General features: G+C 41.6%; 1 protein-coding gene across 6 annotated transcripts in view; it reads left to right on the top strand.

The window, feature by feature from the left end:
- The window catches only part of sh3tc2 (SH3 domain and tetratricopeptide repeats 2), a 147581-nt gene that overhangs the window by 16510 nt on the left and 116898 nt on the right, over positions 1–14173 (top strand). The window contains exon 1 of one of the 6 annotated variants that reach the window (XM_060837099.1): positions 10497–10542. The exons of the other annotated variants lie outside the window; for them this stretch is intronic. The gene's annotated coding sequence lies outside the window, so the exon portion shown is untranslated. Of the gene's footprint in view, positions 1–10496; positions 10543–14173 lie in introns of those variants that run through there. 6 annotated transcript variants of the gene reach the window in all.

Below are 14173 nucleotides of genomic sequence, written 5' to 3' on the forward strand. Positions count from 1 at the left end.
GGTCTCTAAAGAAGGAGGCAATCTGGTGTGTTCTGTGGTGAAACTGGTGCCCAAAACGTCGATTTTGCTGTTCCTTCGATGCTGCCTGACCTGCTGTGCTCTTAGATTAGATTAGATTACTTACAGTGTGGAAACAGGCCCTTCGGCCCAACAAGTCCACACCGACCCACCGAAGCGCAACCCACCCATACCCCTATATTTACCCCTTACCTAACACTACGGACAATTTAGCATGGCCAATTCACCTGACCTGCACATCTTTGGACTGTGGGAGGAAACCGGAGCACCCGGAGGAAACCCACGCAGACACGGGGAGAACGTGCAAACTCCACACAGTCAGTCGCCTGAGTCGGGAATTGAACCCGGGTCTCAGGTGCTGTGAGACAGCAGTGCTAACCACTGTGCAACCGTGCCGCCCATTAATCCAGAATCTGGTTTCCAGCATCTGCAGTCATTGTTTTTACCGTGTTGTATAGAGACCTTTGCTGAGTTCATCAGGAAGAATGCAAGCCTGAGAGGGTGACTATTCCAGGCAGCGGAGGCCTGCAGATCCAAGCCACCTGTACATATGGATGATTTCACCATTTTCTGCAGACTCATGAGCAGTTTGAATTGGTCTTAGGTGCCAAGATAAATCGAGGCAAAAGCAAAGCCATGTACTTTGGGAACTGGGCCTCTCGATCCTTTAACACCTATACTATCAAGATAGATCACCTGAAGGTGCTGGGAATATGGTTCAGATGGACAAAATCATGTGCAAAATCTTGGGAGGAATGCATTGTCAAGGTGAGACAGAAACTGGTCTTTTGGATGTGCCATTGTGGGTAAGTGAGGCACTCTCTCTGGTGTTGTACATGGCGCAGGCTTGGCCCATCCCTGAAACTATCCCGTTGCAATTGCCCAAGCCATCTTCCACTTCATCTGGAGGTCTAAGAAGGACCGTGTCTGAAGAGACTCCACGTACAAAGCTCTCATAAAGGGAGAAAGAACATGTCCAATACCACCCTCATCCTGATGGCCACCTTTGTGTGCGGCTGCATCAAGCTGTGTGGAAATCCTTAGTCCGCAAATGCCAAGTGTCACTACATACTGAGGTTCTACCTGTCCCTGGTGTTGCAAAGGATGGGATAGCCACTTTGTTGTGAATTCTCCCAAGTAGTTAGACCAATCCACATCACCTGTGCTTCACAGGGAAATTTGCAAAGAAAAGCACCTATGAACACAAGTCCAACAGGAAGTGTACAGCATATAGCATCCCCAAGACCTTGAATGAAGAGGAAGGTACGGATCTTGTCAGGATCCTGAGCAGAATATTCAAGTCATTTGAAGAATGCCTCATCCCCAGAATGTTCAGCAGAATGTTCAAACCAGCGCCAAGAAATCACTTGGCTGATGGTGAGAAGGGCACTACCTGTGTGATCCTTCTTGCATGCCCTGTCAGTATATGCTCCCACATGCTGCCTTTAAAGCAGCTGAGGGGGATAGAGACTGTCACACATCTCCTTCTGGAATATGTCTTTGCAAAGAAACACTGGAGAGTGATGCAACTGTTTTTGTTGAGGTTCCTCCCGAGCAGCTATGTGATGCAAGATTGTGTTTTATGGTCTGTTCCCTGGGACGCACACTCAGACAAACATAGATTGTGCCTGGTGGACCATTAATTCAGTTAAAGACGTGCTTTTGGTCCACCTGATACTTGTTGGTCTTCCAGAGACAGGAGTTCACCTTGACCAAGTGATGCAGTCTGGCACATTCCAAGGTCCAGCACTGTGTGCTGAGGGATACTATAAAGCTTGGCCAGCTACCGGCAAGGCACAGTGGGGAAAGACCGCCCTCTAAGGTCTTTCTGCTGAAGTTAAATGGAGGTCCATTGAGTTATCAAATCCTCCCAATGCCTCAAATTGAAGCAAATATAATCTTGTACAAGTAAGAGATGCCTTTGGTTTATTTGCTGGATACTGTCAAACTCTGATATTTGTTTGTTTTCTTAATATGCTACAGCACTGAACAGACTGTTTTAGTGACTATGTATGTATGTATAAAAAGATATTTTTGTGAATGAAGTATATGTTTGAAATAAAAATAAAGATCTGTGGAAACTGCAAGTGGTTTGGAGGCTGAGTTTTTAATGTTGATTCCTTTATGAAGGAGACCTGAGAATTCTTTCTCTGAGGGAGTGAGCACCCAGCTACGAATGTCAACAGACAAGATGTTTTCTAATCAGCCTGCAAAGGCATATTACTGCAAACTTCTGGAATGTGACTTCAACCCAGGTCTCTGAGCTCAGACACTAACACTGTACACTCCCACACTATAAGAGCCCCTTTTCATTGAAAGAGTGACAAGACTGAGATTTGGACTCAAGCATGCAGCCTTAACTCCTTGCCCACCTCATTGCACCTGACAACAGGCAATGGATTTTCCAACAATATGGAGTTGGTGATGCAGTTCAGGTGGGATAATACTACTTAAGTTAGAGGGAGCTCTTGAATGCTAGATTCTATTTAAATTGCACAGGAAATACTGGATGTTCAGATTAAAAAAAACAGGCGATATGGCCATTTAAATGGCTGTGGATAGAAAATTCAAGTGTCCCAGGATTGGGCAGGTATAAAAAGTTTTGGATACTTAGACAAACAATGTCAGCTACTTGATAAGTTGATTTCAAAACCCAGGTCTTTTATGTTTACAGGTGTAAACATTTTTCACCTTTCTACGCTCTCTGGAGGTAGGGTTTAATGATTTATAACTGAATGTCTGAGGTAGGCTTGTGATGTAACTATAATCTCAGTTATAGTTATAGAATCATTGAGATGTACAGCATGGAAACAGACCCTTCGGTCTACCCGTCCATGCCGACCAGATAGCCCAACCCAATCTCGTACCACCAACCAGCACCTGGCCCATATCCCTCCAAACCCTTCCTATTCATATACCCATCCAATTGCCTCTTAAATGTTGCAATTATACCAGCCTCCATCTCATCCTCTGGCAGCTCATTCCATACCATCCTCTGCGTGAAAAGGTTGCCCCTTAGGTCTCTTTTATATCTTTCCCCTCTCACCCTAAACCTATGTCCGCTAGTTCAGGACTTCCTGACCCCAGGGAAAATACTTTGTCTATTTATCCTATCCATGCCCCTCATACTTTTGTAAAGCTCTATCAGGTCACCCCTCAGCCTCCTATGCTCCAGGAAAAACAGCCCCAGCCTGTTCAGCCTCTCTCTGTAGCTCAGATCCTCCAACCCTGGCAACATCCTTGTAAATCTTTTCTGAATCCTTTCAAGTTTCACAACATCTTTCCGATAGTAAGGAGACCAGAATTGCAGGCAATATTCCAACAGTGGCCTAACCAATGTCCTGTACAGCTGCAACATGACCTCCCAACTCCTGTACTCATTACTCGGACCAATAAAGGAAAGCATACCAAACGCCGCCTTCACTATCCTATCTACCTGCGACTCCATTTTCAAGGAGCTATGAACCTGCACTCCAAAGTCTCTTTGTTCAGCAACACTCCCGAGGACCTTACCATTAAGTGTATAAGTCCCGCTAAGATTTGCTTTCCCAAAATGCAGCACCTCGCATTTATCTGAATTAAACTCCATCTGCCACTTCTCAGCCCACTGGCCCATCTGGTCAAAATTCTGTTGTAATCTGAGGTGACCATCTTCGCTGTCCACTACACCTCCAATTTTGGTGTCATCTGCAAACTTACTAACTGTACCTCTTATGCTCACATCCAAATCATTTATGTAAATAATAAAAAGTAGAGGGCCCAGCACCGATCCTTGTGGCACTCTACTGGTCACAGGCCTCAAGTCAGAAAAGCAACCTTCCACCACCACCTTCTGTCTTCTACCTTTGAGCCAGTTCTGTATCCAAGTGGCTAGTTCTCCCTGTATTCCATGAGATCTAACCTTGCTAACCAGTCTCCCATGGGGAACCTTGTCAAACACCTTACTGAAGTCCATATAGATCACATCTACTGTTCTGCCCTCACCAAACTTCTTTGTTACTTCTTCAAAAAACTCAATCAACTTTGTGAGACATGATTTCCCATGCACAAAGCCATGTTGACTATCCCTCATCAGTCCTTGCCTTTCCACATACATGTATATCCTGTCCCTCAGGATACCCTCCAACAACTTGCCCATCACCGAGGTCAGGCTCACCGGTCTATAGTTCCCTGACTTGTCTTTACCACCCTTCCTAAACAGTGGCACCACATTTGCCAACCTCCAGTCTTCCAGCACCTCACCTGTGACTATCAATTATACAAATATCTCAGCAAGAGGCCCAGCAAACACTTCTCTAGCTTCCCACAGAGTTCTCTGGTACACCTGATCAGGTCCTGTGGATTTATCCACCTTTAACCATTTCAAGGCATCCAGCACTTCCTCCTCTGTAATCTGGACATTTTGCAAGATGTCACCATCTATTTCCCTACAGTCTATATGTTCCATATTCTTTTCCACAATAAATACTGATGCAAAATATTCATTTAGTATCTCCCCCATTTTCTGTGACTCCACATAAAGGCTGCCTTGCTGATCTTTGAAGGGCCCTATTCACTCCCTAGTTACCCTTTTGTCCTTAATATATTTGTAAAAACTGTTTGGATTCACCTTAATTGTATTTGCCAACGCTATCTCATGACCCCCTTTTTCCCTCTTAAGTATACTCCTACTTTCTTTATACTCTTCTAAGGATTCACTCGATCTATCCTGTCCATACCTTCCATATGGTTCCTTCTTTTTCTTAACCAAACCCTCAATTTCTTTAGTCATCCAGCATTCCTTACACCTACCAGCCTTCCCTTTCACCCTGACAGGAATATACTTTCTCTGGATTCTTGTTATCTCATTTCTGAAGGCTTCCCATTTTCCAGCTTCGATTCTGCTTCCAATCAGCCGTCAAAAGTTCTTGCCTAATACCGTCAAAATTGGCCTTTCTCCAATTTAGAATCAACTTTTAGATCTGGTCTATCCTTTTCCATCACGATTTTAAAACGAATAGAATTATAGTTGCTGGCCCCAAAGTGCTCCCCCACTGACACCTCAGTCACCTGCCCTGCCTTATTTCCCAAGAGTAGGTCAAGTTTTGCACCTTCTGTAGTAGGTACATCCATATACTGAATCAGAAAATTGTCTTGTACACACTTAAGAAATTCCTCTCCATTTAAACCTTTAACCCTATGGCAATCCCAGTTGATGTTTGGAAAATTAAAATCCCCTACCATAACCACCCTATTATTCTTACAGATAGCTGAGATCTCCTTACAAGTTTGTTTCTCAATTTCCCTCTGACTATTATGGAATCTATAATACAATCCCAATAAGGTGATCATTCCTTTCATATTTGTCAATTCCACCCGAATAACTTCCCTGTATGTATTTCCGGGAATATCCTCCCTCAGCACAGCTGTAATGCTATCCCTTATCAAAAATGCACTCCCCCTCCTCTCTTGCCTCCCTTTCTATCCTTCCTGTAGCATTTGTATCCTGGAACACTAAGCTGCCAGTCCTACCCATTCCTGAGCCATGTTTCCATAACTGCTATGATATCCCAGTCCCATGTTCCTAAACATGCCCTGAGTTCATCTACCTTCCCTGTTAGGCCCTTTGCATTGAAATAAATGCAGTTAAATTTATTCATTCTACTTTGTCCCTGCCTGTCCTGACTGATTGACTCACTTCTGTTCTCAGCTGTACCCGTCTCAGATTGATCTCTTTCCTCACTATTTTCCTTGGTCCCACCCCCCACATTACTAGTTTAAATCCTCCCAAGCAGTTCTAGCAAATTTCCCTGCCAGTATATTAGTCCCCTTCCAATTTAGATGCAATCCGTCCTTCTTGTACAGGTCACTTCTACCCCAAAAGAAATTCCAATGATCCAAAAATGTGAATCCTTCTCCCATACACCAGCTCCTCAGCCATGCCTTCATCTGCTCTATCTGTTATGTTTAAGAGCAATATTCTGGTTTGGTCAGCTCAAAGCTAAAGTGAATGAACTATTTAAGCCATCTTTAAATTACATCATTCTAGATGGTTGAAACCTGTAGAGTACAGAACATTCCTGTCTGTAGCCTCATTACCATGTTACAGTATGTTAATAAATGTTGTTTAAAAGTAGCTGTGAAGTCTGTCATGTGCTTGTATGGAGAGCTAAAGAATGCCACCCATAACTCACTGTGATTGCCAGAATCAGCCCTGTATTTTCTACAATCTGTTGTAAATTTACTTAGATTTGCTAGCACATACAACCTGAAAATAATATTCTAAGCCCACTTTGTTAACATCAGTTTAGGTGCCTTATTGAGGTTTCACCTTTGTCCATTTTGTCTAATCTTTATTCTAATATGGTAGTATTAACGTCTTTAACAATCTGTGATTATTCCTCATATTATTTCCTGTAGATTTTCATTTGTATTGCTTTTTCTCTGTGTGACTTATTCTTGACATACATGTTAATATTGAGTTTTTTTGCTGATATAACTTTAATTGACTAGAATAATGTAATTTAAAGATGGCTTAAATAGTTCATTCACTTTAGCTTTGAGCTGACCAAACCAGAATATTGCTCTTAAACTCTAATTCTTCTGTGGGTGTCAAGGTGCCAAAAGGTAAGCAGTGCCCTTTATGTAACTAAAATGCCACAGGTTAACAAACTGGAATACTGATAAAGTATCTGAGCACTTGGCAACATGCTATGCAATTTTTTACAATAATTCTGAAATAATTTATTTCTCTCAGGCTTTGCCAAACACCTTCATTGAAATATGCAAATATGCAAAGGTAAGGGACTAATTGTTTCATAATGTAAACATGAGGTTCATGAAACATATATCATGGCTGATGCTGGTTGAGTGCCCTCATTCCTGATGAAGGGCTTTGGCCCGAAACGTCGGTTTTCCTGCTCCTCGAATGCTGCCTGACTTCCTGTGTTTTTCCAGCACCACCCCCTTGACTGCTTCTTTGGACTGCCAATTTTTACTGCCTCTATCCCCGCAAAAGTTGACTCTTGGCAGTTTACTATTTTGAATCTTAGGCTGAAATAGGAGTTTCATGTAAGTGCTAGCACCACAAGTGCATGTTGGAACAAAATAAAATGCCCGCAGCAAAGGCTTGCAGTCAAAATGCAGTAGTGGCAAAACTGGTATAACAAGAATTCAATTCAATTGATCTAATCCTGGGCGAAGGGATTAAATGGGATAGAGAGAAAGTGGGAACAGGGTACTGCGTTGAATAATCAGCCATTGTTATATTGAATGGTGGCGCAAACTTGAAGGGCCAAATGTCAAGTCCTGTTCCAATTCCCTATGTTTAGTCCTTCCAGATCAGAACAGTCATGCGTTGTATAGATTCAAAACAACAGGCAAACAAAAACAAAATAAGGTAGCTATCATGCCCTGCGTTCAAGAGATTAGAGATTATCTGAAATAAAATAAACAATAATTATTGATGGTCTTTTTTCTGTTTTTCACTCAAATATGTCTATTTCTTGTTGGGGGAGGAATGGGGGACCTAAAGGGAAAAGGGGTGAAGATTGATCTACACACAATTGCACTTCACATGCATATATAGGGTATTCCCTCAGTGTGTTTGAGCTACTTCTGTCTCAAACAGATGGCATTACAGCCCTCAAAGTCAGTGATCAAGTCATTATTTGCACTTATATTTGGTATTGTATATTTTGTGGGCTCAGATTTGGTAATGCTGTCAATCCGAACAGTCCTGGGGATGCAGTACCTCTGTGACATCCATCAAAATGTAGGATTAAATTCCACACCAGTCTAATTTCAATCTGCTGTTGATTTACACTTCCACCTTGGACTGCCTGGTATTCTTTTACTCTCTTTATCCACACAAAAGGCTGGTGGGTAGCAACTTTATATTTTGAATCTTAGGCTGAGATAACAAACTGGAGCTTCATCTAAGTGCCGGCATCACATGTACATGTTGGAGCAAATGAATACCAGCAGCAAAGGCATGCAGTCAAAATGCAATCATAGCATCTTGCCTGGATGGGAGTGTGCTCAAACATGTTAATCTTGGGAGATTTTAAAAGCTGAAAGGGCATATGTACTGGAAATTACTTGTACTCAACTGTGTTAACCTGGATGTCAGTATGTGAATGCATTTTACAGGGGAGGAATGGATCAGTGTAGGGATAATGTGACTGGAGTAGTAATCCAGAGTCTAAAAGTAATGCTCTGCTGACATGGGTTCAAATCCCACGACAGCAGCTGGTGGAATTTAAATTTGAGAGATCATCTTAGTGATGGCAACTGATTTGATTTATTGTTGTTATTTGTACCTAATTTGTGAAAAGTTGCATTTTGAGAGCAGTACGGGCAGATCATAACATACACAGACATAGAGATCATAGGGTGTTTAGATAAAAGGAGGTAAAAGGTCACAGCTGCACAGGAGGTGCACAAAAGCAAGATCAACATTAGATTGAAATTAGAAAGGTCCATTCAACAGTCTCATAACAGTGGGGAAGAAGCTGTTCTTGAACCGTTGGTACATGTGTTCTAGCTTCTGTATCTTCTGCCATGGGAAGAGAGTATAACTGAGGTGAGAGGGGTTTTTAATGATGTTAGCTGCCTTTTGGTGGCAATGAGAGATTTAAATGAAGTCAGTGGATGTAAACTTTCTGTAGCTTCTTACGGTATTGGGCAGGGCAGGGTACCATACCAAGCCATAGTGGACCCAAGTAGAATGCTTTTTATGTAAAAGTTGGTGCGGATCCTTATGGACATGCTGAATTTCCTAAGTCTCCTGGGGATGAAGAGGCATTGTTGTGCCTTCTTGACCATCGCATTTATGTGGGAGGGCCAGGACAGATTGTCGGTTATCATCACTTCTAAAAACGTGACATTCTCGACCCTCTTGACGTCAGTTCCATTGATGTAGTTAGAGGCATGTTCTCCTCCACATCATTAGTACAACTGTACAGGGCCTTGCTGAGAATCATACCTGAAGTATTCTGTGCAGTTCTGGTCTCATATATAAGGAAGGATGTTCTTACTATGGAGGGAGTCCAACAAAGGTTTACCACACTGATTCTTGGGGTGGCAGGAATGACGTATGAAGAAAGGCTGGATTTATTAGGATTAGATTCTGAAGTTTGAGGATCTCATAGACCCCTGTAAGGGAGGTTCATGTTTGAAAGACACAAAATGGCCGACAAGTGTTAAACAGGATGAGTCAGCCTGCTCCAGGATAACACACAAAATGGCCGATAAGTGTTAAACAAAATGAGACAGTCTGCTCCATCATTTAAGTGAAATGTAATGGTACCTTTGAACAGGGCTACTCCAAGATCAAGAAGAGGTCCTGCAAGCAACCACCTCAGACAGTTTGATAAGAGGATGCCTAAGGATCAAGAGATGGCTGATTCCAGCCTCATTAATGAGATAATGTTATCGCATTAAGTGAATAGCATCAGTTAGGACAAGGGGTGTAAATCTCAGCCCATGAACAAGTCAACCTAACCCATTAAGCAGCTGTGAAAACAACAGCTAAAGTTATTTTGTAGTAATTAGTTGCTTCTTTGATGTTATTCACAATATTAAGAAATATGTTCTAGCTAAAGATTCTTCAGATAATCATAGAGATAGATTTCAACATAAGTACAGATACACATATAATCAAAATGCAAGAGAAGCATTGTGGGGAAAAAAAACATTTAAATATAGATGTGAAAGTTAATTAGTCCCAGGAAACACTTTCCTTATCTCTAAAAGATGCCTCATATGCCCTGAACAAAATAGATTGGTCACAACTTATTAGTTACAAAGTGCAAACAGTAGAAGCAGTGGTATCACTTTATGCTTTATAACTAACTTTATAACAGAAATTAATATTACAAATCTTATAGCAGTTAGTTAAAACCAACTTTCCTTTGGTTTTTTATACATATAAAGTTGGGACTGTGGAAAATATAAGAGGAATAACAGAATTTATAGAATCAGCACATGGAGTGCAAGACTTCAAGACAGTCCTTAGAGATAAGGAAGCCTGAGACAGACCCAAAGGAGTATAACTAGAAACTTTGGAATGTAAATTAATAGGATGCATAGAAAAGACTGAGATTACAATGTCTGTTAACACCATGAGATCATGGGAACCTGGGCTGTTCATATGAATACCCATCATTGCTTAGATGGTTCACGGGATTGGGTATGTGAAATAAAGGGGAAGGACACAGTGACTGCGCTGTATGTGATTATTGTAACACAATATGTATAAAAGTGCTGTATTTCACCTGGAAAAATCAGAGTGTGTCATTGATCTCTCTTCCAATCTGAGCCAAAGATTAAGAAAATGTGTTCTCACTTCAAGGCCAGATTCTAGGAAGATCCTTTGGCCCTTTCTCTGCATTAACTGGTTGTTGCTTGAATAAAAATCTGCCACTTGCCTGAATCCTGCTTGCCTTCTGAGTCTTTGTCCCTGGTCGGGGGTATGCTCTTACAGTTTGGTTCTGCAAGCAGGATACTCTGCGTGAAGCCGGCAAACCTTGGCTCACAATTTGGGTGAGTATGTTTATTTACCACTCCTCTAGTTAGCATAGGGAGGAGTGGGAGCTTCTGTAAGCTAGAGCACAAACCAAACTTTTTAATTGGAGCAAACAGGAGGAGACAGAATTATAAGTGTAGTGCTAAGGGGCACCCAGCACAATGCACATAGAAAAGAATGAGGCAGAGACCTTCGGTGTGAAAAGCATTTTGGAAAGCGCTTAAGAGGTTAAACATCCTTGGGCAAAAGAAATAACAATAAATAGAAGCAGCAGACACAGTCGGGAGGGAGTCTGGGAGAATGGCAGTGAGGACTAGAGTAACACCCTCTGGGGTGCAGACCAGTCTGTTCTGCAGACTGTGTTAAAAAAAATAAAGCCTTAATTAAGGAGATGGAAAGAAATGGACGAATAGTGAGGACACAGAGTCAGTACAGAAAGCCTGGTGGCTAGGTTAGAAGAAACGAAAGGGACCAAAATGTTAATCATCCTTGTGATTTTTTTAAGCAGAACACAAAAAAGGCCCAGAAACAAGCTGAAATAGCTGCAGTGTTTATAGGTATAAAAGACAGAGAGGAAGACTAAATTTCTGCACAGTGCTGGTTGACTGAACCTTGCAGAAGGGTTAACTCTTTGTGGTGGTTTGAATGCACCTTTGTTTGTTTGATGCGAAATGTCGTGCAATTTCTGTGTTTTTTGTTCTGTGGCGCTTAAGATCTGGGAACGTTTCAAAGTTGGTTTGCATTTTGGGAATGCATGATGATTTAAAAGTGTTGTGTGCCCATGTAAGTATGGGACATGTAAGATTAATGTACTGTCTGTTTAAGAAACTATCAGTGATTGCACAAAGCAGAAGTCTGCAATGAAATGTTGATTAAACATTTGGTTCGTAAAGCTTGGCAAAAATCTACTTTTTAGAATTGGCTCTGGGCTGTGTTTGGACTTGAGGAAATTTTAATTTCAGAAATTACCATATTTAGAATTTCATTTGCTGGCAACAATGATCTTCTAAATATTGTTTTAATACGTGAATCTTCAACTCTGGATGATAAGATTTGTCCATTGTAAAAGTACTTTGATGTGAAAGAATGCAAATAATAGAAAATTTTGAATTTTGGAAATGCAATTCTCTTTGAACAAAATTCTGACGGTGTGTTCTAAAATCTGAGAAAGCTAATAGACAAATTAGGAAAGACAAATTTAACCAAGGAGGTTAGTTGCTTCTTCAAGTATAGCATTTATTTTCTTGCAGCAGGAGCAACTGATGATTTAATTACATGCAAGAGTTTATGCTACACCCTTTTTTGAATCTGTAGTAGGTCAATACTAATTACCCTATTCTGTTTGACATGGATTGATGGATGCTTTCTGAGAAATTTTGAGTCCATATATGTAATTTTACTGCTAGTGGGTGAAGTAATCTGTGCATAGAGAACTGGAGGATTAAAAAAAATGATTAGAAAGTACTCAACTGGGCTGTGAAGGCAGAAAATAACCAAGGGAATATTAAGAAATGAGTAGCAGTTGTTACAAGGAATACACAGACAGAGAGCCTGTCCGAAATAGCTAAAGGGGGGAGTGTGTTTCATGTGCAATATTCAGCCCCTTGCGCAGGGGGACCTAGAATCAGGGGATGTAGAGTCAGTATGGATAGAGCTGAGAAATTCTTAGAAAGAACCTCTTGGGAGTTATCTACAGGCCCCCAAACAGTAGTATGGATGTAGGGTGTAAGTTAAATAAGGAGCTGAAATTAGCCTGTCGCAAAGATGTTACTCCAGTTGTTATGGGGGATTTCAACCTGCAAGTAGACTGGGAGAATCAGGATGGCATTGGACCTCAAGAAAGAGACTTTGTGGAGTGCCTCCGAGATGGATTCTTAGAACAGCTGGTGCTGGAGCCTACCAGGGAGAAGGCAATTCTGGATCTGGTATTGTGCAAAAAACCAGAATTGATCAGGGACCTTGAAGTGAAGGGATTCCTGATGAAGGGCTTATGCTCGAAATGTCGAATTCTCTATTCCTGAGATGCTGCCTGGCCTGCTGTGCTTTGACCAGCAACACATTTGCAGCTCGAAGTGAAGGAGCCATTAGGAGGTAGTGATCATAATACAATAATCTTCAATCTGCAATTTGAAAGGGAGAGGGTACAATCGGTAGTGACAATATTTCAGTTGAATAAAGAGAACTATGGAGCTATGAGGGAGGAGCTGGCCAAAGTTCAATGGTGCAATACCTTAGCAGGGATGACAGTGGAGGAACAATGGCAAATATTTCTGGGTATAATGCAGGAGATGCAGGATCAGTTCATCCCAAAAAGGAAGAAAGATCCTATGAGGAGGCAGGGGTGGCTGTGGCTGACGAGGGACGTTAAGAAACATATAAAGTCAAAAGAGAAAAAGTATAACATAGCAACGATGAGTGGGAAAATGGAGGACTGGGAAGCTTTTAAAGAACAACAGAGGATTACTAAGAAGGAAATACACAGAGAAAAATGCGGTACGAAGGTAAACTGGCCAAAAATATAAAGGAGGATAGTAAAAGCTTTTTTAGATATGTGAAAGGGAAAAAAATGGTTAAGACTAAAATTGGGACCTTGAAGACAAACAGGGGAATATATTAAGGGGAACAAAGAAATGGCAGAAGAGTTGAATTGGTACTTCAGATCTGTGTTCACTGGGGAAGATATTCAGGTAACAGTGGCTGAAGGACCTGAACTGAAGAGAATTTATATTTCCCTGGAATTGGTGTTGGAGAGACTGTTAGGTCTGAAGGGTGATAAGTCCCCGGGGCCTGATGGTCTACATCCCAGGGTACTGAAGGAGGTGGCTCTAGAAATCGTGGATGCGTTGATGATTATTTTCCAGAGTTCGATAGATTCAGGATCAGTTCCTGCGGATTGAAGGGTGGCTAATGTTGTACCACTTTTTAAGAAAGGAGTGAGAGAGAAAGCAGGAAATTATAAACCAGTTAGTCTGACCTCAGTGATTGGAAAGATGCTGGAGTCAATTATAAAGGATGGCATTACGACACATCTGGATAGCAGTAACAGGATAGGTCAGAGTCAGCATGGATTTATGAAGGGGAAATCATGCTTGACTAATCTTCCGGAATTTTTTGAGGATGTAACTCTGAAGATGGACAAGGGAGATCCAGTGGATGTAGTATACCTGGACTTTCAGAAAGCCTTTGATGAAGTCCCACATAGGAGGTTAGTGAGCAAAATTAGGGCGCATGGTATTAGGGGCAAAGGACTGACTTGGATTGAAAATTTGTTTGCTGACAGGAAACGGCTCCATTTCGGAGTGGCAGACAGTGGCCAGCGGGGTACCACAGGGATCAGTGCTGGGACTACAGCTTTTTATAATATATATTAATGATATAGACGATGGTGTTAATAGTAACATTAGCAAATTTGCTGATGATACAAAGCTAGATTGCAGAGTGAAATGTGAGGAGGATGCTCGGAGATTACAGGGTGACCTGGACAGGTTAGGTGAGTGGACAGATGCATGGCAGATGCAGTTTAAATGTATGGTTATCCACTTTGGTGGCAAGAACAGGAAGGCAGATTACTACCTAAATGGAGTCAAGTTAGGTAAAGGGACAGTACCAAGAGATCTAGGTGATCTTGTACACCATCAATGAAGGTAA

The sequence above is a fragment of the Hemiscyllium ocellatum genome, chromosome 16 (assembly GCF_020745735.1).
Source record: "Hemiscyllium ocellatum isolate sHemOce1 chromosome 16, sHemOce1.pat.X.cur, whole genome shotgun sequence".
NCBI classification, from domain to species: domain Eukaryota; kingdom Metazoa; phylum Chordata; class Chondrichthyes; order Orectolobiformes; family Hemiscylliidae; genus Hemiscyllium; species Hemiscyllium ocellatum.